A 23,749-nucleotide genomic window follows, 5' to 3' on the forward strand; every position below is an offset into this window, starting at 1 on the left:
TTTTCTTTTGGTCGCTTTTCATGGCTTTCTTAGATAAAAAAGCTAAAGATTGACAGGAAACAGGGTGAGAGAGTAGGGAGATGATATGTATCTCTCAATGTCTAAACAGCAGAGGCAAAGCCAAAGTTTTGCATAATACAGGTTTATATTTAACTTATCTTGGCAGCACATCTTGAAGGTAATATAGGTTAATATGCAATTAATTATTATCTATTTTTTGGCATATTTCCAGCTAAGGTAAACAGGTCCTGTCGTTTATATGTGTTAAATGCTGCAGAATATACATGTCTACATTTACATCTATCCTCATGTAAAGATCATCCAGACGCAGCAGAACCCATGATCATGAACATCGAAATGATTGTTGATTTCCAAAGACTTTCCCCAGAATTATCTAAATGCAAAAACAACTGACAACAACACAAATGCTAAACCTTTCAATAAATCTCAGAACACACATTTTTCAATTTCTTAGCTTTCTGCATGATTTATTGTGGGAAAGCATGGCAAGAAACTAACACAGAGACAGGCTGTCAGTGCCATCAAGGAGTGAGCCATGTGACTTATTATAAAAAAAGGCACAATAAATCAGCATTTTCTGATCTGCCATCTTCGGGTCTGTTATCATTAGAACTGAAGGTTCATCGTCTTTGGGCTGCAAACTGTCTCAGTGTCAAAGTTACACCTAACAAACCACCCCAACCTGCACCCTGAGACTTGAGGCAATATAACATCGATTCATCCAGCTCTACGTCTGACAGATCAGACAGATCACATGAGTGTGGCTGCAAGGAGCTTGTCAGGAAAACATACACACAGATTGTTTAAGAGACCCAGCAAACAGGCATTGTGTTGAGTTGTCAGATTGAGTAAAAACGTACAGTAAGAGGGTCTGCAGTCCTGATGGAAAAGGTTTTTTTCATGAGTTTGCTCATCAGATCCTAGCAGATCCATCAGATTCTTTGTTGTCTGACAAAACACTTTTACCCTCTGGGGCAGAGATGCATCATGTCCAGGGAGGAAACAGAAATAGGTTTCACACCCTTTGTCACCTCCAAACTCCAACATGACTCGGCACTGCCACTTTCTTTTTGTTGTTGCTTAAAGTGTAGATTGCTTCGAGGATTTCTTCTTGCTGGTGTAAAGTGTCTAAATTGTTTAAATGCATGTTGTAAAGGCCAATTGTTAAAGTCGAATTCCCGAAAGGGCAACAAACACTTCATTCACTCATTTATGCTTTTGTAATTCTTCCAGTTAAACTTTAAACAAAGTGAGGGGCATGTTTCAATGTGCAGTAAGTCAGCACAGTTGGCCGTCAATGCCAGGCAGCAACACTGGAATCCAACAGAAATCTTGTGTGGATGTAATTAAGTGTGGGCTTATTGCATTCATGCTGCTGTTTCTCAAAGCCTTCAAAGTGGTCCTTACAGCAGGCTGCAATCTCTCGGTCACGCACAATGGAGACAACAGCAGACAGTTGGCGTGTCTGTCGCTGCTGATCACCAAACGCTTCCATAAAATCCACTTCAAGACGGGCAGCCCAGGTAGGAGGCAATCCATTAAAGGCCAGCTATGCACCTCCCCTGTTGATTACAGTGCATTGATCGAGCACGAACAAATGACTGATTTGGATCCCCGCTGGTGGATGAGCGACTGGGCGTGTGTGATGGAGCGAGGTAGAGGGAGCATGAGACAGACAGACAGAGAGAGAGAGACATGGGGAATGAGTGAGTGAGCTGGAGCTGCTGTTCCCACCAAATCCATCTTATTGGACTTTAGCTGTGGGCATTCATCACTCTCTACCATTGTGTGACTTGGGGATTGGCTGCAAAACTTTAATAAAAGCTCACCTGCCAACCACACACCGAAACACAGTCTGTCCAGAGCCGCCTTTGTGATTCCAAAATGAGGAATTTTAGTACAAGCATTAATTTTGTTGTTGACAGTTATATAACAATCTGGCCAACAATTGCTTTCAAAAGCCTCCAATTGCACACACGCTATTTATAAAAAGATGAAAATAAAGACGCTATGTGACACAGAGGAGGCAGTCACCTGCAACCCAGTGTGTGCATGTTTGTGAGGAAGTGTGTGTGTGTGCGTGTGTGTTCATGTCCCTGTGCTATTCAGAGAAAAATCCATCGGCGATGATGCAGCAGCCTGAGCAAAGCTGCTCTTTGCTTCCTAACAAGTCTCATCGGACTCTCAGCGGTCTGTGCTCTGTCGCCACGACAGATGCAACAGGTCAGCGAGAAAACTCCCAAACCTGTCACCGTTGCATTAATTGGTCTGATCTGTGACTTAATAAGCGTCTGTCCCATTTTCAGCGACTCACATCACCCACATCTTCACCATGATGCTGATCGAGACGCTGTACTAGCTAAAACGACAATATAATCCACGATAATAAGAAACTCATTAGCATTTTCCCTCCGTGTTTCTCTGCCTATTAGCAGAAGCATTTTCTTCACCATGCTTGAGACGAGAGATGTATACTGTAAACTGCTGTGTCTTCTCAATATTGGATGCATGAAGTCATTAAGTCAAAATTAAAATCACATAAAAACTTATCTCCTTTCAAGAAACTTGGCATTTTCAGTAAAAGAAAGTTCTAAAAACAGAAACTGCATCCATCATTCATGCAAGTTATATTTTTCATTTATATTATTGAAAGAATTTGTTGTTTTTCATTCACAATGCCAGTAGCTAACTTGCGCATCTTTGGTTTTGTCCACTCAGGTCTGCGTGAGCTTATTCTACTTTCTCGTTTGAAATAAAGCTCTGGCTGACCACATTCACACCTGAGGTGACTCTGACATTCCATCTTTTTGGAAAGGGTCTTTTTCTGCATTCATCCATCTTCAATTCCTCAGCGCTACTGCTCAAGAATAGGTCTGATCTCTCGCTCAAGGACACATTCACATGTGCGCGCACACACACACAGACACACACACCACTTCAAGTGAAGGTTTTTATGGACATCAGCTGTGACTCATAATAATCAAATGAGATTTCAACTACATGGCCAGAATGTGACTGCCTTGTAGAACATTTCAATTTATAGGTTGTCATATTCGCACATGAGAAACAATCACTGAAGAAAAATATATTTAGACCTCATCACTTTGGATATAGTCCGCCTGTCAGTTTGATACTTTCCGCCAGATTTGACAAGGCCCTGTGACACAGACACACATCTTGTTCCTGAGGCATGAAAAATCATCTCATGTGATCTAATGACAACTAGACAGCTAAAAATACAGCTCTGAGCACGGTCGACACACTCAGAGGATTATATCAGTCAAACTGTACTGTGGGACGGTCTGAACAAACACGTAGTGTGGGGAGATGCTTACACTTACAATAGTCTCAACCACGCTGGACCACTTTTGTGATTTTTACTATCAAAATGTATCTTGTACTATGTACTCCTTTCCGTCATGCTCGCCACAGCTTGAATTCTTGGTCTTTGAAACGTAACAAAAACATCTTTACAACTATAATAAAAGCAATGCAGAAATAATAAGAAAAAGTAAGAAAAAATATAAAGTATGCATAAATATAATACAGTATATATAAAGAAATTGGGCCAATTATCACACTGATGTGAAACATGCAGCTCGATAATGACTGAGGAAGTGAAGCAGCGTGTAACGGAGGAGGTAAATTGTTGCTAAATTACATCTTGAGCGAACAGCAGTGTTTCTAACAGGTGATCATGTTGTTTTTCCCATCCCTCAACAGATTCATTACAATGTGCTCCACTTCCTTGCATGATTATGCACCAATGCACCGACAGATATGTGACAAATTAAAGGCTAAACAACATAAGTGACTCACAAGAAAAGCTTTTATTATCTGAGCATAGATTCTACAAGCTCTACTGAGAGGATGAACGCCAGTCTTCCAAAAGCTTATTCCTCATTTGGTGTTTTGATGAAGGATTTAAAGGACGCTGACTGAGTGGCACATTACTTCAAAATCTAGCAAAGAGAGCGGGTTGTCCAGTAATCGTGAGGTCTCTGCTTCCATTCCCCATTTCTCCCCTGTCAAAATATCCTTGAGCAAGATACTGAACCCTACATTGCTCCTGATGAGCAGCCTCTGCCATAGAAGTGTATGAATGTGTGTGTGAATGTGACGAGTGTTGTAAAGCTCTTTGAGCGGTCAGTATACTGGAGAAGCACTAAAGAGATGCAAGTCCATTTAATAGGCAGTAACATTTTCCTTCTGAATGAATTGTCTAAGGTTTACACCACCCTTCTCCATTAGATTGAACATTAATTCAGATCAGTCTCTTGCGAATGCGGTGGTTACATGAGACATCTTCGTGCTGACTGGGCTATTATTTTTATCATTGGTGGAATATTAGTGTCCATGTAAAAGCAGCTAGTCAAGTTTTTCAAGCCTCAGGGAAAATGAACGCTTGTGACAGAAACATTGTGATAATAAGTGAAGTTTTTTGTTATTAGCATACAGAGCAGGGGAGTAAAATCTGATCGGCAGTTGTCAGTGGAGATGGATTCTCAGACAAACTCAGTCCATCACACAATCTGGACACATGTGGCTACATCAAAATAATGCCTCGCAGACACACACACACACATACACACCATAAGAAAATACAGTGGTCAGACGTTTATGAGTAACCACAAAGCCATTTCCATTTCACAAACTTCACAGTTTTCAGCTCGGGGCTGTCAGACCCTGCTGTTCTCACAAAGACTGAAAGCAAAGGAGGAAGAGGAAGTGTTGGCGAGAGGGATTTAAGACTGCGGGAGCACCATAAGCTGTCAGAGAGTACAATGCTTTTTGAACTCTCTCAGGTTCAGCTTTTAAGAGAAAGCTTCCTTGGAGTACATTTTGTATTCGAAGCATCCAAACTTTGTGGAGCGCTCTGAAAGGGCCGCCGACCTCTGCGAGAAAGCTCATCAGTGGTTACTGATCATTAAGTTATCGTTTAAAAGATCATTAAGTGTAAATGACTTTATACTTTTGAGACAGTATCATGCTAGAATCAAACACAGACGGACAGAAAGGCTGCAGCGGATCATTTGCTTCATCTCTCAAACTCCTCTGTATCTCCCAAATGGTGCCAGTGTTTGCTGCACATATCAGTGTCGTTTCCAGCGCTGATTACAGTCCAGAGAGCGAGGGAACATCCTGTCACAAACAAAAGACAGATGATCAAGCCCGGCGCTATTTGCAACACTGTTGCGTTGCAGAAACACGCGGCTATAATTAAATCCATTGTGATGTAATTAGAAAAAAAACATCTTGTATCCTGTTTTAATTGCTATGTGGTCTCACAACACAATTTCTCGTTACGGTCTTCTTGATGCGTGACCCAGGCATTATGCCAGGAAATTTGGTGATGAAAATGAAAACAAGTCTGATCACTGGTGGCATTGTTTACCGCCCTGACACACAACACGCCTCCAACGCTATGTTTATGATTCCAAAAGGGAGCCATCGCCCTCACCGAAGAGACTGCGTTGAGCTGTAATTGTGATATAATCACCAGCAGCAGAGAAAGGAAATGTAGCTTCTTCTCTTGATGAAATACAACAACCAAATGATTCCTTAATTTTTGCTCATTTTCTCATTAGTTCTGTAAATGAGCAGTTTGATCAAGCTGAGCTGTAAATTAGAGGCTGCAGTGCGGATATCTTCATCAAAGAGCGTGTGTGGATGGTTTTATAATGTGCCAGAATCTTAACATCCAAAATGTCTGATGGGGAACAAAATGAACAATCCTCCAGCTACAACTATCAGTCACCTGCACAAAGAGAGAGATTTACAGAGATCTAATTACTTATCTAACCATTAAGTAATTGATGCAGCCTGTTAAGTTTGATGAAGTCTATATCTTCAATTAGCTTTTTTGTGTATTTGTGTGTGCTTGTCTGTTTTTCCCTCTACACTTCAATATTCACAGAGAGCAGAACTAATAAGACCTTCTCTCTCCTTCCTGCTCCCTCATGTTGGTGTGGGGGGAACACAAAAGAACCCAGAGGCTGAAAATACAAAGGAATCTCCTCAGCCCCAAACCTCCGAGTAATTAATTCTGTAAAGAAACCTAATTCTACCAAAAAAGTGGAGGTCATTCTGTACAAGAACAAGGATTACATGTAATCCCATCTGGATATGTTGAGTGAGTATATTATTCAAAGAAGGCATAACTAGGTGAGAGGAATGAAATAAAGTCCAGACGCCCGGAAGGTCTGTACCAGAGTGAATACAAAGTCAAGTGAAAACCACGCGAGGATGAGAAAAAAGCAAGTTTGCTGTTAATGATGTGACTGTGCAAACTGAAAATGTAATTTGGAAACATGAAAACTGGAGGAGAAATGTACATTGGTTGGCTTGGGATTCCTCCAAAGATATGCAGCCTCTAAACTGTCTGTACGGGTGAGTGGATGTCTTTTGTTATATGCCAGCCCTGTGTTAGACGGGCGACCTTAGCCCAATATCAGCTGCAATGAGCGACCCTGTTCAGAATAAGCAGATTTAAAATCTCATGAGTTAAAAAATGACATTCAGTTATTTTCTTTTGCTCTCAGTATTTGCTTTTAAATTGCTTTTACAATTCAAATGCAAATTATGTGATTTGCCAACGTTCACACCATATATTCTCTTTAGTATAGACGTCCTGGAGTTGAGTCTTGGTTCATGTTTGGTGACACTAGACTTTTTAGGCTACGCTTACACCTGGATGTCTTATCTGGACTTTGTGATCACATCTAGAGGTGGTCAAGCTTGTGTGTGATCAGATCAGCCAGGTGTAATGCAATCCACACAGCATGACCTTATTCTGAAGAAAAAAAGTCTGGGAGCCTGCTAACTTAAGAAAAAGCTACAAGTGACAGCAGCATATCAGCCTTCCCTCATACAGAATGAGTGACAACTGTCCCTTGACCGGAGTTTGTTGACAAATCAGCCAGCCTCACACGATGTGGGCAGAAAAGGAGATAACAAGAACGCTTATTAATACAGGTGTAACTGCGAAGACTTGTAGATCAGCCATCATTATCCGTAGAGTGTATCAGGGCAAAGATCACATGTTAACTCCGGTGTAAATAAAACTAAGCTAAGGGCAATGCGAACCAATCTCTGGGTTCATGTTGTGTAAATTTTGTCATCTGCCCATGTCCACAGGGATCTGTCTGCAGACAACCAACAGAGCCAAACCGTGTGCACATCCACCTTCTGTATCCACTAAAACAGCACATATGTTTCCCTAAATGTCAGCGTGTTAATTAAATCTCTTGCATTATAACACATTTCATGATGTAAATAAATTATTTTGAGGCTATTTCCGAGAACATACGGTTATCTTCACAACCACCGTGTGGTTCCACATCACAAGCCAGTCAAATGACTGATGGGAAAATAGACACACTAATCTGATCTGAACTCCGGCTTAATAAGGTGCTTTGATTAAAAATGGATTGAACCAATTCCTAGGTGTCCCTTGAAGAAGTGAAATTGATTTGGTTTAACAATGTAGCCCCCGGAAGGCCCTGACAGGGTCTGATAATAAAAATAAACTCATACATAAATAATTCAAGCCCCACTGTTGCAGCTCACTTCATCCAGGAAGTGAGAGAAGGAATAATAATGCATTTTATTGTCGGACAAAAAACACACGCTGATCTAAAACTTCCGCATCTGTCATCTCATATACTGTAGCTCTGGAGCAGTTCACAGACTGGGCACGAAGCAGTCACAGTGATCAAACACACATCACTGTCATCAACAGCGCAGATTACACATCTGGCCTGTTGTTAAGCCAGATGCTTGAGCCGTGACTGACAGCCATCATTTTTCTATTATCGTCTTTCAGAGCTTGTGGGCATCAATACGCTCCTTTGATCTGCGCTTTTTTACTCAGGCGATTCGAATCCAAATGTCTTACAAACACCTTTGTAATGGAAATGGATAATGAGCTTTCCCAGAGGGGTTAATCAAAACCATTGTTGTCCAAGAATAAAAAGATGTGAAAAGATTTGAAAGGGAACTGATTGATTGTGTGGAGGAAAAAAAGAGAATGTGTCCCTTTCTTTCAGGCAATTCCTTGTTTCCTCCCTGATACAAGAAGTGATTTATTTTGACAGCTACCTCAATGAGTTTTATTTTATCCAAATGAAAAGTCTTTGTTGTGAGACAGAGAGGAAGAGAAACAGACAGACAGAAAAGGGAGCATAGAGTGATGAAAAGGAAAATAAAGAACAATAAAAAGATGGCAAGTTAACGACTCAGAAATAAACGTGTGAAAGTTGCAGAGTGTAGCTGTGAGTAAGCCGCTGGCCGAGGGCCTGGTGGGCTAGATTTGACCCCACAAGAGGAGGAGAGTGCACAGTCCAGGTCTATAATTAGAAAACACACAGTGCCACTAATCCTTACTGAATGATTAAGCAGCAAACAGCAAGTTTACAGCCAGGAACCCACAACCAACAGGCTGCAGGGAGTCAAAGTGGTTTTCCCACAGAGTGAAAAATTTGACAAGTTAGGCGGTTCTGCTTTGTCAGGTGGGGCTGGTTTTTACCCAATAAAAGGATTCTAATAGGATTTTAGAGATGCTAAAGCTGCATTTATACTTGTGCATTACAGGATCCACATGCAACCAGAAGTCAAGACTACACCAGCTATAGGAATACCAAGTGTAGACCTGAAGAACTAGGACAGATAATCTTGGACTGCTTGTGATATCTCGTAGATATTTATGAAGCATGTATTTTTTACAGTAAAAATGAGAGAAGGAGCCAGTTTAAGATGGACTCAGTAATCTTTTCAGCAACAACAACAGACGTACTGTGATGTAGCTAAGCTGCCCAGTATCCCCAGGAATTCTGTTCACGCCAACACATGTTGTGAGGCAGAGATAACGGTGTCGAGGTCGGAGTGATGGATGAGCACGCTGCATGTCCAACTCTGAAGCCAAACACTGGAGTTTGCATCTCATCAAAGACCATTAAAGTCAAGTCCAGTCAATTTTATTCATACAGCCCAAAATCACAGTCATTCTTAACGACCTGTACAGCAAACAACCCTCCATCCTTAAAGGATAACTACCGTTTTTTACAACCTGGACCTTATTTCTAGCAAAATATATGGTCATTTACTCACCCAGATAACTTTGGTGTCATTTGAAGTCGTTCGGACGAAATTAGATCCGGTGTAGCGCCGATATATCCATACATGTATAATGCGAGTGACGGGGCAGCGACACACAGCCTCTATATAACGCATTATCTGCCACGAAACTAGTTCATTTCACCAATATTTTGTTACGATATGCTAGTGCGTCACTCACATTATATGGATATATTGGCACTACACTGGATCTAATTTCGTCCGAACGACGCCGAATGACACCAAAGTCATCTGGGTGAGTAAATGATCATATATTTTGCTAGAAATAAGGTCCAGGTTCTAAAAAACGGTAGTTATCCTTTAAACCCTCAACCATAATGAGTTAAAAAAATGAACCTGTCCTCACCAGAAAACACCCCAAAATCTGTGCAAGTAGCTTATAGTAGTATACTGTTGTTTCCTATTATTGTTAAGCAGCAACTTCTAACGGCCATAGTGATTAACTGAGGAAGTCAGGTGACAAAGTATAAAGAGCGACAAGGCCCACATATGGAGCAGGCACAAACACACTAACACTTTCACCCAGTAGGCTGCTGTCTGTGTCCCTTGGGAAAGCAAAAGTCAAGTTTTCTTATTTTAACTTAAGTAATGTACAGTACAAAACTTACATCACATATGTGATGTAACTTAAGTTACTACACTACTTATTTTATCCCAAACAGCGATCTTCTCCTATGCCTAACCAACCTAAACTTAACCAAACTGGGACTGTTTCACAATAGTAAACACGATGAAGAAGGTCCTGGTCATATATGGTATGTGGTTTTGGGAACAGTTATAAATGTCAGTTTGGGAGTCATTGGATGTGTTGCAAAAAACCTCAAGAAGAGCAACAGATGAGGACTGACAGAGATGCATCAGGGTACATTCAAAACAAAACGCTGCAGGTCTGTGCAGTGGTCCTGTGTGTGTGATGTGTTTTGAACTAGTGATGGTTTTTGATGGATCAGAAATAACAGTTAACAACCAGGAAGCAAAGGCCGATCATTACTGTGTGTTGTAAATTGGGGCAGAAGATCAAACCGAGTGATCACCAGTGAAACATGACACGCACAATGAAATGTCTGTTGTGTTCCCTCTGCAGCATTTAGCCATGCTAAATAACATGCCCAGCTACTGACCCGTCCTGCTCTGCCTCTGATCTGTGGTCATGCGTCTGACAGAGTAGATTAAACATGCTGGTCCTACAGTGATCATCAGCATCCACAGATTAAAAAAAAAAGTGTTTTAAACTAGTGCACAAAGCCAAACTGAGTGAATACACACGACACATCATGTTACGATCCACTGTGGTTTAAGTCATTCATGCTGCGAGTCTGCTTTTCTGGACTACTTTGATTAAAATGAATGGAAAGACCTGCGTTGTTGCCATGTCCCCAAATTTCATCTGAATGTAGCCTTAGATATCCATTAACAAACAGCAGGCTTTTTATAAAGGGAATCATTTCCTGAACTCAGTTAACTGAATAAATAATCTAAAAACGCTGGCATTAAATTCAACAGATTCTGTGATTTTTCAGAAATGAAAGCTCTGCCCTAATTTTAAATAGAGGCCATTTTCTACAAACATTTTCCTCACAGCCACAGTCATGACAAATTAATGTTGATACAATAAAACTGGTCTGTAATGATCACATAATGATCAAAGACAAACTTTCCCACCTCGTGATGTGGTGGTGCTACTATTGACAGAAGAAATCCTGCACTTGACTGGATCAGTTTCTACACTGGATGAGTCACAGTAACACCTGAAACAGAACTCCTGCCTGTTCTTTGTGCTCTCACAAACCGTGTCCTACCTGCTCCCTATTCAAAACTACGAAATTCAAAGTCATCTTTGTAAGTGGAGAGACTTACAATGATCACTACTATTTTCTATCTTTGCTTCAGAGCCCAGTATGGTGTATAGCACATTCACATGCCTGCACAGTTCCGATAAAACCAAAAGTTATCAAGGATTTTGAAAGAGGAGGAAAGGGTGATCATTATCCAAAACACTGACTCTCAGTCTCTATTTTCAAAGAGCCGGTTATCGTCGTCTCAGGCCCATAAACCTCCAGACTGTTTAGAGATGAGGAGATAAATGCTGTATATATATATATAATACAACATATAATATAAATGCAAATTCACAAGCACAAACCACGACACCTTCTTCTGTCCACTTGTTACATGAATAGCTTTAAAACTTGTCATGGCCACAAATCAACAATACTTTATACCAGCATTACTTTATATGATCGTAGACCCTTAACATTCCATACTAAGCTTTAGAGTTAGGAACAGTTTCCGACATGACGTCAATCAGACAAAATAAAAGACAAGATATTTGAGGGCAGATTTATATGTTGTCATAGCCTCCTCCCGTTCAGACAGGCACCTGCAGCAGCAGCCAGCTCTGGAGTAACTGCAGAGGACAGCTAATCATTAGCCAGTTAGCCTCTATTATGGCCTGGGATCCGGGCCTGGTGATAAAGAACCAAAGGACTCAGGGCTCACAGTTTAATGATCCAAAGATCAGTCAGGATTTACGGGCTCCGGGTTTCCACGGCTGCCCCTGGACAAAAACCTCCTCCCTTCTTTCATCTACTTCAGCGGAGGGCCTGAGTTCATAAAACCAGGAAACAATGTGGAAAGTAATGACATTTCCCATCTATCGTGGAAAGAAAAATAAAATGAAGGAGACATCAATCGTTGAGGCAAAGCTTCCACTTGATTAGATGATAAATAAAGGCAAGGTGCCAAGAACAAACATTTCACACACCAGGAGTTTTACAGTGCCTTCAGCTGCACTCTGATTTGCTTTTCTTTAAAGACTTTGACATTATAGCTCATGGTGCACTCTGAATTTATGGCCGTTTGGTGGAAACTTGATTCAACCGTTTCAGGCCCAGAGGAGCAACTCTGATCGCTCTCCACTGAGGCTGAGCTTCCTGCTGATGTTTGAAACGAAGACTAAACTTCCACCAAAGCTTGTAGCGGATGTCATCAATAACTGACGGACATTTATATGTTGCAAGCGTTCTGCAATGGCTGCAATCCTTCAGACAGACTCAGACAGTGTCTGCTCTTCCTTCCAACTTTTGAGACTTCCTCCTCCCAGTGGTGGAGGGATAAAATACAACAGTGTTCGTCCAATCATCTCAATTGACTCCAGCTAACTAAAGCCCTGAGCAGGACACACAATGCATCTTTCTTCTTCACTGGACTGTGCACCTGCTCATTACCTCACATCTCAGAGCAAAACCAGTGTTCTGGAGCAGCCAGCTAATAGAGAAACGTAACCAGTAAGCGGGATCCAGAGGCCTTTATTCTGGAGGGAGATTGTTGATAGTTAAGTCTCACTGCCAGATCATCAGATACCAGCGCTTTGGGTTGGTCTATAATTGGTGGTTGGTGTTCAAACGGAACAATCATCAACATCAATCTTTGAATCTCATTAGGTAGTCAAATACCGAAAATTGATGACAACCTGCGTATGAGGCTCAACCATCAACTATCTTTCTCCACAATCGACTACTTTTAATTAACTGTGGTGTTGGCCTGTCCATCAGGACACCAGGAATAATTCAACATTTGGTGTCTCCCCAAAAGACAGACATGTTTAAGTGGACAGCCCACTCTGCGCCACAGCCGCCCATAGTTCATGTATGACTATACCAAATAAAGACCTGACTAGTCTATTAAACTGATGGCAGGTAACTTCTGGTTACACAACATAAATCCAAGTTTATAATGTCACCTTTAAAATAACGTCATTAAAGTGATTTTAACTAGTAAAATACATTGTACACATCATGTGCGACTAATATTATTTTTTTCAGTATGAATTAATTAATTAATCTGTTGTTTTTGGGTGGATTAAAACTTTTTAGAGCCCAAGGTGACATTTCAAATATATTAAATTTGTAATGATATAAAACAGATAAAAGCAACATATCTTTACAATTGAGAAGGTGCAACAAGAGACCATTGAGCTTTGTAGTGACTAAGACAATTGATAAAACAAAATTCTTGTAGTTGAATTTTCTTTTGATCAACTATAGGATTGATTGACTAATTGTTTCAGCACTAAATCATAGGAATGAATCATTGGTGGCGTCTGGAGAAAATAAAAAAGCCTACAGAAACACAGCAGGCTGTTTCACGTTCATCAGTCTGCTTCTGTTTGTGTGTCGTAAATTTGGCTGAATAAAGTCAACATTAGTCCAGCTTCTCTCTTCCGGCAGGAGTGACTCAGGTTATATACAGATCAATTCGATGTCCAGGAGTTCTCTGGGTAAGACAGAAGAATGATCTGACAGCAGCTGTAGTTTACTGAAGACAGAAAATGTCCTAATTTGTAGCCAGCTCATGATTTGTTGCTACAAGGCTAATTAGCAATTAGTCCAGTGAAAGACTGGATCCAAACCCTGGTATAGTTGATGAATGAATACATGCAGGTCTGCATTGAAACTACTTTCATGAGTCTCCGTATCACATCCAGGATTTCCACGGCCGATCGATCTCTAGATGAAGCCAAGTGATGACATCATCAGCTGGCAGGTGCTTTCAGGACGATGTCACATCGGCCTTGGCCCGAGTGATTTTTACTCATCTCAGAAGACCCTCTCCATCACCGTCACCATCCCCCCGATGTGGTGTGAATGCCTCCTCTGTGAGCCAGGCCAAGGATCTGCCAGCGGCCCCTCTCTTTGTGAGCTGAATGGGCACGGCTCGGCCACGTTTTAAGGCACCCTAATGTACCATGGCTGGACCACAAAGGCAGTGTGGTAATTTGCCAGGGATAATGACGCTCACTTAATTCGGCCCTAGGGGCCACAAACAGAAAGCTTTAAAGAGAATCCCCATCCAAGGATGAGTCCCCTGTCCCCCCTTTTTTTCTAGGTCTCTCTCTCCCTCTAAGTCCAGCCCTTCTCTCTCTTATTGGCCTGAAAGGAGCTTGTTTTCTTCCGGCTTATTGTCATCCTGAACTAAATATCAGCAAACAACAGCGGGGCTGGAGGAGACGACATGCCAGCCACTACTGGAGCCCCAGATCTCCTCCCAGAGGAGCAGAGAGAGGCAAGACAAACACAGAAGAGCTTCGTCAAAGCAGCCACAGAGGGAGCGCCGCTGCTCTGCTCCAATGACACATATTAGGGGAAGACATTTAGGCCACAAATTGAATTGAGCAGAGTAAGTGAGAAGGAGGCGAGCGCTAAGCACGGGGAGTACAACAACAGAACGTAAGCAAATGCCAGGGCTGGCCTTCAGGGATATTACACAGACAGTGAAAAGAGGGTGAGATTGGAGCAGAAGTGCTCCGTGCTTTCATGATAAATTGCCCTGTGCTCCTCTAGAAGCTTTTTGTTTTGGCAGTAAAGGTCAGTTTGAAGTGTTCACATGTTCACCCTCAGAGCATTGTTTCATCCCAAAGACAACAGCATCTGGCTTTTATTCAGGACCACCATCAGGCGATGAACCCTGCAGAGATTTCTGTGACATTAGTAATAAAGTTGGTCATTATCTTGTTCGCAGTAAATCTGATAACTGATGGCAGATGGGTGATGCTGTGCAGCAGATAAATCAAAAGGCTATTAAAAGAGACGATAACATTTGATGATCTTGTTTGTGAAGTTTGTGGCTTTGTGTGTTTGTTGATCTGAATCTGCAATTCATGAATGAAAACATTTTACTCTCGACAATAAATCTTTTAACAGCTTTCAGTAGAAAAGTAAAGACAAAATGTTTTGAACAACAGATAACACGGCTTCAGGCGATATGTTTGCTCAGCATGCTCATATTCACAGATGTTGACATCATCTCCAATTGTACTTCAGAGAAGACAACACAATATGTATGCTCTTTTAATGTACATACATGATTAATCATGCCATTTCAATGTACACAAAGCAGAGTTCGATCAATGTGAGTACAGGACTAATTAACAGATATTAGTAAAGCAGTAAAGCATTTAGACATTTCACATTAAATATTTCATGAGCTGTTTGATATTTTTAAGTAAAACTGGTTAAAATAATTGAGTTTAAGATGCTGACCATATAATCACAGCTCGCCTGGTTTGTTCCATGTCATCTCCCTTATACTATGTTCTCATAACAAAGCTAAAGTCAAAGTTAAAAAATGGTGACGCGTAGCCAGAAACACTGTGGACGAGTCACTGCTGAAAGGCGTCAGTTCGTAGCTTCATGTTGCTGGCAGCTTCCACTGAAAATGAATTGTGGCCTAATGTTTTGTCACCTGTGTCCTGAACACATCATCACTCTCGTCCATGTCTCCGGCCTGTGCTATAATAAAAGCTTAAATGCCTGAAATATATTGAAAAATACTGACCCTCGGGTGTTGAAGCTGGTAAAAATGAGTGTTTTCTTACTGTACTGTGATAATTAAATCAGAAGCGTACATGCACATGCACTGACAGTGATCAGTCTCTCCTGGTGAGGTGATATCACAAGGTGATTGTGTAGTCGTGTCTCATCTGAACAATGACTTCACCATACAGTGTTAATAAGGCTCAAGGCTGCAGCGGAGTGATTCACTGATTCACACTCAGAGAGGAGGGGGGGGTAAGACTCGTCCATTAGCAGCCTGTATAAAGCCCCTCCACCCGTCCTCCCACCTCTCCTGCTTGTACTCCCCTCTTCCGCCTCTACTGCCTTACTCTCACCGCTGCTTTTCAAATCACTTTGCTCAGTCAGAAGAAAGGTCTTTCACTATAACAGGCTGCCTTACCTTCACTACAGAGGCCACATATTTTTGGGGGGAGGAGAGAAAGACTTTCAGAGAAGGTGAGAATGAGAGAAATTGGATAATAGCAATACTTCATCATAGAGAAACCCACAAGACCAGAGAGAAGTTTGGTGTTTGCCAGAAAAAACTGAGCACAAAAGAAAACCAAGCTGAGACGTAGCACAAACACAAAGACGAAATTCAGGTAAAAGATGCAGAAACTAATCGAAGAGATCCATAAAAAGTGGCATGAAAAGTTTGGGAGATGAAAGTGTACTCACCAGCTAAGCATCACTGGGGTGTGGGGAGGGGGCTGAGAGGGCCGTCTGTCCTTTTCAAACCGATTCTGGAGGGAGAGAGAGAGAGAGAGAGAGAGAGAGGAGGGGGAGGGGTGAGTCTTTCACTAGCTGCTCGCCTCCTTCTCATAAGCAGAGCGCAGAGCCACAAAGAAGTGCTGGGCGCTCTCGTAAACAAACGGCCAACTTATCAATGGAGCGGAGAAGGCGGAGCGGGAATGGCATTTAAACGGAGGCTTCATGGGGTTGGGGGGCTGGAGCGGGAGAGGGACCTGCAAGATGCCTTTACATCCAGTGAAGGCCTGGCCGGACAATAACAAACCACAAAGTTCAATACAGTTCAAACACATTAAACCCTGAACTCCATATAACGTAAGGAGCCCTGTGCTGCACAGAAAACAGGCCAGATATGTCCGACTGTAAATGAACAATAATGATGTAAATGAGGTGAACGGATGCCTGATTGTGTTGAATCAAACACAGATGCTAATATGCAGAGAGCACTTTGGGCTCCAAGCTTTTTGATCTCAACGCCACAGAGCAAATTGGAACAAATAACCCTGGTTGGTTTCTACGGCAACCTGAAAGAGTGGCTCAGACTCGCCGTCGCTCTGTAATATGGCTGCTGTTTGCTTCACTTCAACACAGAGCGGCAAAAATGAAGAAAAGAGGGACGGATTATTATCATCTGTCACTTCTGCTTAGATGTACGGATTTACCAATTACTCTATAAAATGTCAGAAAATACTGAAGGATGTCCATCAGCAGCTTCCAGAGTCCAACGTGACATCTTTGAATTTAGTGTTTTGGTCGAACCAAGAATCTAAATATGGATTCAAATCAATTTACAGTCTTATAAAGCAGAAACTCTTAACTTTGGGAAGTTGTAACAAGAGAATACTTTTGCTTCATTAATGACAAATAATCAAAATTATTATCAACTAATAATCAATCCAGCTCAATGTTCTTCTTCCAGATTCTCCAGCTCAGCGCTGAGACTCAACAGCCATAAAGACAGGTAGACAAATGCAGTTAAGGGGATTTTCTATGGAGCTAAGCTGAGAATTTAGCGCCGAGCAGCGGGAAGTGTCCGCTCAAACAAAAAGAAGTCCCCATAATCTCCAATGTCAACGTGGGATCAGGCTTTATTCACTGCAACAAGTGAGGAGGAAGAATTCTCATAAACTGCTTAGTCTGTGACCTATAGTCTTAACTCTCTTTCAGACACACACACACACACACACACACACACACACACCAGTCTCCTGCAGTGATCCACATCAGACAGTCAGATAGTCTGGGACGACTCGCCTCGCCTCGTTTCAGTAAAACTTTATTAGCAGATACGTGACGGGCATGTGACACCCAGAGTGATGCAGATCACACAGCAGAGATGTGGTCTGATAAACATAACACAGATAACAAGTTGATAACAGCAGATATCAGCAGAACCAATGGCTGGGCCCAGCTCTTCAGAAGTGGCCAGAGTTATCCAGATTTGAATTTTGATGATTTGGCACCAGTCTGAATCTTTTAGTTCTCCAAAACTGGTTAGAAAATGTATCTTACACTGTTGTCAGAGCAAGTCCTTCAACCTAAACATGCAATAGTGCAGCTCACTGGCAGCTAGCTGGATCATAACCAGGACGTTTTGAACTCATGAACTCATTTTCAAATACAAATGGCTCACCTTTTTCTTCGATTTGCAACTCAAGAGTTATGATATAGTTGATTTCAGAAGAGAAAGACAGGTTCTTTTTAAATTTCTATGATCTGTTTGAGTAGTCATTGAGCCTTTACAGTACATTACCTTTATGTATACATGATGAAATAAAACAAAATAGAAGTTTGTACACTATAAAGAACCACACCAGATACAGTTTGAGATACTGTGAGTAAACAGAAATATACTCAATGACAACATTGTGGAGCTTGAGGAAAATAAAATGACAAATGTGCAAAAATACACATGAATCCATTGCCCCAGTGCATGCTGGGAGGGTTTCTAACACACCTACCTCATGTAAATGCAATCATCACTTAGCAAAACATATGCAGCCATGATGCATGATCAACGTTTCACCTCATTTTGCTCTAATTTCAAAATAAGAGCACACCATTAGTCAAGATAACTTCATCCAGGATCAACAAATCAATTCTCAAACTGTTTTCCAACAATCAAATGAGCTGAATAAAAATAAACTGGATTATTTTTTCCATACAAAAGCATGTTAGCCTGAATCAGTGAAGCCACATTTGAAGAACAGGACTGAATAACGGCCAAAAACTCCTTTCATAGCAATTCACAAATGTCTGTTAGAGAAAAATCAGCATATTTCTTTCTCTTGACTGAAAATGATATTGACTAGTTTAGACTAGTTTTTCACTGACATTCACTGCTGCGAGGTTAGAGCTATAAAAACCTCTCCCAAACTGAAAACACCTGATATAAACACACTGCGGGATTTAATTATGAAGAGAAAACAAATGGTCAGTTCACAGCTCTGCAAATCTCACAAGACTTCAGTCTACAGCTACGTTAGCAGCTCTTAGGCACAGCAGTGCTTTGAGTTACTAACATGACAACGCAAACATGCTGTTGTTTAGAAGCCTTGGTCTCTAATGATGGCGCTAGATGAAAGGTTAAGGGCTCACTGAAGTTACTACAATTCATCCTGAAGAGACGGCGGTGAAAACCACGACTGTAAACCTCACGGTGGAAAACGCCAGAGGATAACCTGAGAGATTAGAACTCATCTGGAAACTACAAACGTCTGTCCCATAATTTCATGCTAATTAATGCTACAGTTGTTGAGATATCTCAGCGTAGACTGACCAACTAACCGACGGACCGACATTGCAATCCCTCGAGCTCACTGGTGTAGCTGAGGGACTTCTCTCACAGCAGACGCTGTAACTTGTTATAGCAGGAACAGCACAGGTGTAATTGATAACATTGATAATAATGACTGCATTCCATTTAGGTGAGCTGGGTCCACGGTCCTGGTATTGTGTGTGCTGGCTCATTGCCATGGCTGAAGGAGACACTTAGGGGGAACTGAGAGGAGCTTGTTTCATCTGTGCTTCTCCTGCTATGACACATCACAATGATCTCAATCTTCTCTTAATCATGTTTTGTTCTATAAAATGACCTCAGCCAGGCTTCAGGTAACAGTGAAATGTTAGTGATTCTCATGGTTATCATCATCATAACTGGTCTGAATCCAGACTGAACTCACACACACACACACACACACACACAGAAGAGAAATATACAGTATATATAGCAGCCATCAGGATAACTGCTTCTGTCTCTCCACTTCTCTAATGTTGAATAAGTCTTTGAAGTCATCTGCCTGCTTGGCAGTCAGTGTGTTTGTGTGTGTGTTGTGTTGGTGTGTAGTGAACTTGAGCTGCTCTGCCTGTGATAGCAGTATGAGTCAAAGCAGTCGGGAGCTTGAGATCACACTCTTGTGCTCCCATCTGGAACTTTTCTTTTGGTCTGTCGAAACTTTTGCAGCTCACCGCAGTGCGTCTGCCTCATTCCTGTCCACGAGAACTGAAGAAGTGGTTATCAGCAGTCGCCATCGGATCCAGCAGTGCAAATCAAATTCTCCTAATTAAGCTCCGGTTACTGGTAACTGAATCAGACAGTTTAATGAAGACTTAGCGGGAAGTAGGTGAAGAGGCGAGTTACGAGACAGCAGGAGTTCACAACGCAACAACTCTGTGAGTTATCACAAACACACACATACACACGCACACACACACAGAAACAAACACAAATATACACATACACTCTCTCTCTCTCTCTCTCTCTCACACACACACACACACACACGTACACACACACACACAGTATCGTGTAGTGTAGCATCCCTTCTTCAGGGCAGTAAGGAAATATGTCTAATTAGGAGCGAATTACTGCCTGCAGCGTTCCAGTTTACATCAGACTGTAGCAGGGTGCTGGTGCTGAACAAACTTTTTATTCTGAAGCCACCCAAAGTCACACAGCAGATCCTTGGTTTCACTGAACAAGTCACACTACATGATATAAACTGAGCCAGCTGCTCTCCAAAAAATCTCTCAATACTCTAACGTTGACTCATTAAATCTCATGGTACTACTAATAAGGGTTATTGTCAGGATCACCAAAAACGATACTGGCATAGCTCTGTGTGGCTGGAGTTCAAATGGCTTGTTTTTCCACTTAAGCCAAGCATACACTGTAAAATTTTTGCCTGTTTTTTTCACCGTTTTTTGAGCCGCAGGACTTATTTTAGAGTCGGGACAAATTTCAGCTTCGTCGGGCCTCATTTACCGTGCAGTGTACAGGGGGAGCGAGGACCAATCATCCGACATGTCAGGTAGGCAGGTTCTCGCACAGTTGAAGCAGAGCCACGAGTCGATTCCCCAACGTCAGTGCCTGTTTTCTCACTGCGCCTACACAAAGTGGCAAACAGAACGCCTGAAAACGCCGTGGCAACACGTACATACGTAGCTCAACTCCAGTTCTCTTTGCAAAATGGAAAAACCATACTGTTCACATCCGAGCCATCTTCAAGTCCATATGCGCTGGCGCCTTTTCTTGGAGTTTTCAGCATGCCTTGTTAGCATTGTTGCTAATACCTGCAGAATAATAAGTAAATCATTGTATGTTTCTAACTACTGTAACTCAAATCCACCAAAAAACATTTAATGAGTGCTTCCAACCAAAGCACATACACATGATGTTCATCACATCAAATATGAGTGAGACTAAAACTATTTCTCAAAAAAGATCCAACCTAAAAACTGAAGCTTTGACATTAATGCACATAAAAGTGAACCACCATCACCCAAAGTCAAAAAACAAACCTGCAGAGTGACGTTCTTCAATCACAGACTTACAAGAACTAAATCGAAAGTAACTTCTTAAAGTTGCACTTTTTAGTTTACGGGAAGAAATTTGAATTAGAACAGAAAAATCGTCATTGATTAATTTTCATGACTGAATAAACTGAATAAACAAACTGTCCTCAGAGGACAACACAATTTCACACTGTTTTACTTTGTTTGTATTCGCAGGACGCCTTTCTAGCTTTAAACAGTGTTCAGGAACCTTATTTCCTTCTGAAGACAGCTTGTTTATTAAGTTATGGAAATAAATTCATCAAAAAAACTATAATAATAATAATAAAACTGTAAATATTACCTTTCTGCATTTTAATTATTTTCCAAAACTACATAGTACACCTTTAATGTTTCTGGATGCTGTCAACACGGCTGACTTTCACTTTGGAAATAAACAATTGGATAAAACACACTAAACATTTCAAACGTGTAATTATTTACATGTAAAATAAAGCGACACAGCACATTTCCAGCGTGCAGTGAGAGGAGAGGCTCACAGGGCTCCTCTCTGCTGTTTCTCTTTCCACTCACACTGAGCAGAGTAAACAGTGCGTCTGCCAGATAAACCATGTAATGACACCGGTTCTGAATTACCACCAGCACTACTGGTGCATTATGTACTGTCACATTTTTGCATCCTGACCAAAACAAACACTAATAGGTTGGTCCAGTTGATAAGACAACACGGCTGATAACGTTGCCCCTTCAATATACGAGTCCAGCTGTACTTTCTGATTCATAAAATGTAAAACCATGACAGACGATCCAACACTGATCAGAATGCAGGAGAGGTAAAACACATTCTGCCAACGAATCCAAAAACAATAACCTCCACTCGCTCTACTAAAGTCCCAGCATGGGGGAAACACAAAACTCCTCTTACACTTAAACACTTAAACAGAATCTTTACAACTCACAGCCTGAAGACAAACGCAGACTAAACCAAACACAACAAAAAAACCCTGTGGAGAGTCACGTCCACGAGCAGGCTCAGGGAGAACAGACAGCACGGTGGAAAGAGGCTGGCAGATAACATCACGATTCAGAGGTAAAGCTGTATTTATACAGTGATATTGGAAATGTAGACTCTATTATCCGCCCTGGATATAATCAGAGAAACTGCTATTACACATTAGACCTCAAAGACCCAAACCCCAACAAACAAAGCTTCAAACATCAAGATCAGCTAACAACCTGTCCTTTGTGGGAAGAAGCAGTCAAGCTTCAAGTAACTGAAAGCTATAACAGTTGTAACAGCATGTAATTGTATTTTGTCACGGCAGTAATGACCATCAGTTTATGCATGTTTATTTCTGTCGAAGCAAAACTCACCAGGTACTCATTTTCCATGACCTACAAGAGATGTCTGTCAACCTTCAAGGTTCTTAGACACATAGGAGACAATCAGTCTGGATCAATTTATCACACAAAGCAGGGACCACTTTGGTTGTTTGATGAAATGCGTTCCCCAACAAAATCACCCCAATCATTTTATAATTACTAATTCTTTCCAAGCTCCTCAAGTAATAATTATTGTTTTTCATTTGCGCAGGAAACAAAATGATTGGACCATCAGTCTTTTCCAGTATCACACAGCCCTTTTAATAGGGCTGCATGATTAAAAGTGTAAATAGCAGCACACACAACACATGTAAGAGAGTGTTTCTGACAAAAATGTTCCTTGTGGCTCATAACTTCTGTTTTCCGCAGGTTTTTATGAAGAGCCAGATGTTGTAAAGCAGGTAATCATCTTCTGTACAGATCGTTCAACCCAGGACACTTCACATCGTTTACATCCCAATCCAAGTAAAGTTAATCTAAGTTAAGTGAGGGCAAGTCATGTCAATGTCATTCACAGGAGGCTTTACAACATCCGACACCCTCTACAGCTTCATCCTCAATTCAGATGAGGAAAACACACACACACACACACAAAAAACATGTGGCAAAGGGAAAATGTGTGAATTTAACTGTAAATGAATACAATAAATGAAATTAATTGGGCTTGAAAGATGGAGAGAGTTAGTCAGTGAGATGGTGGCAATTACACTGGTTAAATAATACAACACATCCAAGAGGCCGGTGGCTGTCGTAGACAGACATCTGGTCACATGGGAGCATACACATACATGCTGCTTCCCAAAAGGTCGGCTCTTACAGACGAGACGGTTTAACTTGCACAACCTGAAACCATGGCATCGCATTGACAGGCTAAGTCATCCATTACCCTTGTTATTCAGCTCGTACGCCTCCCCAGCGTCGGCGGCAGCCTGGCCGGGTTTCCAGCCCAGTTTCATATGTCCTTGGCTTTCCATCATAGCACTTGACACCTGTTTATATACGGCGTGACCTCTGAACCCACACCCCCTCCTCTCAGAGACAACCTCTACAGGTTAGAGGAGAGGTCGTTTGTGTTATTGCAAAAGTGGTGACAAATGACTGATGCAGCTAAGATTTAAACAAGGTCTGAGCGCTGAGGCCACAGAGGGAGCGAAAGCATCAGTAATGTAAATGAGGGCTGGGTGACTGTTTGTGTCCACGCACCCACACATCCACTCCTCCATGTCCACAATGCAAGTGTTATATAAATATGTGTTCCTGCACTTCTGTCTTTGTGGAAAAACAATTTCACAGCTTGTGTCATGTGTATGTGTTTCTGTCTGACGCTTATT

The 23,749-nt window shown here is 41.6% G+C and overlaps 1 protein-coding gene across 6 annotated transcripts in view; it reads right to left on the reverse strand.

The window, feature by feature from the left end:
• sema5ba (sema domain, seven thrombospondin repeats (type 1 and type 1-like), transmembrane domain (TM) and short cytoplasmic domain, (semaphorin) 5Ba) overlaps window positions 1–23,749 on the reverse strand; it is a 188,035-nt gene that overhangs the window by 136,110 nt on the left and 28,176 nt on the right. For all 6 annotated transcript variants that reach the window (XM_084361449.1, XM_084361451.1, XM_084361450.1 and 3 more), the window contains exon 2: window positions 16,170–16,234. The gene's annotated coding sequence lies outside the window, so the exon portion shown is untranslated. The remainder of the gene's footprint in view (window positions 1–16,169; window positions 16,235–23,749) is intronic.

Source organism: Pagrus pagrus, assembly GCF_965226575.1.
Source record: "Pagrus pagrus genome assembly, chromosome: 9".
Lineage (NCBI taxonomy): Eukaryota > Metazoa > Chordata > Actinopteri > Spariformes > Sparidae > Pagrus > Pagrus pagrus.